The following is a 2,078-nucleotide window of genomic DNA, read 5'->3' as shown; positions in this document are numbered from 1 at the left end:
TTTCGAGGTGGCGATAAGCCAACTGAATCCCCTTGGCATTCAGCACCGCATTGGAGTCCTGTTCCTGAGCTACGAGCATGGTCTCTCCCTTACCGTCGATCACTTTGAAGCGCTTCTTAGGTTACAGATCGTCAAGGATACGGACAAGTATAGGCTGGTCCCTCGGAACTTCATGTCAGTGGTTAAAGGGTTTACTTCCAACTTCAACTCGTGGAAGAAATTTTTCTTCTTCGTTCGTATAGACGCTGCGTCCAGACGCTGCGTCTGTTGAAATGAGTTGTATCCCATTGTTCCGGAGGTTGCCGAACGATCGTCCCTTCATCAATCCTCTTGCTCCGTTCCCTGAGGATATTATCGCGATGAGGGCTCTTCTCAAGAACGGTCCTTTTTTCTGGACTTCCTTTACGCCGAAGAGAGTTCGAAAGGCGTTGAGGTTTGTGCATCCTAGCCCTGCTTTGGGAGGGGAAACATGGAGTGACTCCGAGCCCGATGACCAAGGTCCCGATGCTGCTCCCACGGTTGCGACGGGGCTGAATTCTTCGAAGGGGCCCTGCTTTGGGAGGGGAAACATGGAGTGACTCCGAGCCCGATGACCAAGGTCCCGATGCTGCTCCCACGGTTGCGACGGGGCTGAATTTTTCGAAGGGGAAAGATATTGACCTTGGTGACATAGAGTTTTCGGTGGACGATTCCATGCTTCCAGGATGGAATTCAGACCTTGCTTTCGGCGATGGAAGCGGTACGAGCGAGGTCCCTATTCCTGACTTCGATGATTTCTTTGCTAGTTATCCCTCGGGCTTCGATGCTCCTCCGGCTACGAACGAGTCGGGGAGGCCGAAAGTCGTCGTATAAGGATCTCGTATCATCAACGGGGTATAGGCTTTAAGGATTTTGACGATCGTTTCAAGTATAAATTTTTTTTGCTTATAACGTGTTAATCGGTTTTGCAGGGCTTGATCTTTCTTGGATCGGCCATTGAGGCGAGCCATAGAGAAGCCATGATCTATCTCTTTAAAGCGGAGAAAGCGGAAAAGGATCTTGTTCGCATGCGAGACGAGATGTTGGCGCGAGATGCGCAACTCGCTCGTGATTATGCGAGGGCTGTTCGTTAGGCAGAACGGAAGGGCAAGAGGGATATTGTCGAGGTGATGAAGACTCGCGCCTCTCAATTCCAAGTCGAGTACAGGAACCTCAAGGATGCTTTCACCTTGCTAGGAAATTTCCGTGAGTGTCGCGGTTCAGTCAGGAGCCTTTGGAAGACGCGGGCGGACGATTACGTTTTCGAGAAGGAGATGGAGTTATTGAAGGGTGGCATGAAGGATCATGCTCGCGCTGAGGCGCTCATTCCTCTGATCGATGGGAGGATTCAGGGATTTTGGGATCCCATCCTGGTTTCTCCTGATACCGTAGAGACCACGACCGAGTTTTCCGGTGATTGCGGGGAGGTGGATCGTCCCGCGGATGCGTTTGGAGCTTCGTTTTCCGGGAACTTTTACTTTGAACCTTGAGAGGTGGAGTGAAAATCTGGAGGGAAGAGGTTGTTTATTTATTCTGCGTTTGTTGCCGAGTATGGATTTTATTTGTCTTTTTCTGCCGAGTGTGGCTTTGATTTCCCACCGCTTTATGCGGTCTTTATATATGATGGGCGTTTTATTTCGAATTGTTTCGAGTAAATTTGAAGTAAATTTGAGTTGTCATCTCATATCTAATTCCGTTGGGACGTTCAATCTGTCGGTTCGTTCGTGACTTTTCGTAAAAGTTTCTTATTCTTACAACTTTCGGGAACGTTGAGATGTGAACGGAGAGACATGGTTTAGGATCTCGTATCGTTTAGATATCATGTCTTGAGATGTCTGAGACCAATGCGATGGGTTTAGGGCAAGACCTGGGTTTACTCTCGGTTTTAAGGTTTGTGCGGTGACTAGCCGGCTATCGATTTTCCTGTTGCGATTTCTACCTGATTCGTACCGATTTAAAATCCGCGATAGGTTCTCGGCTTATATGACTTGTATGGTATGAATCGAGCATCTTTCCAGAGATAATTTTTAAGCCAACTGGAAGTGCTAGACCAAAATTTC

This window comes from Brassica oleracea, chromosome C3 (genome assembly GCF_000695525.1).
Source record: "Brassica oleracea var. oleracea cultivar TO1000 chromosome C3, BOL, whole genome shotgun sequence".
NCBI lineage: Eukaryota > Viridiplantae > Streptophyta > Magnoliopsida > Brassicales > Brassicaceae > Brassica > Brassica oleracea.
Note: the sequence above shows the minus strand (reverse complement) of the source record.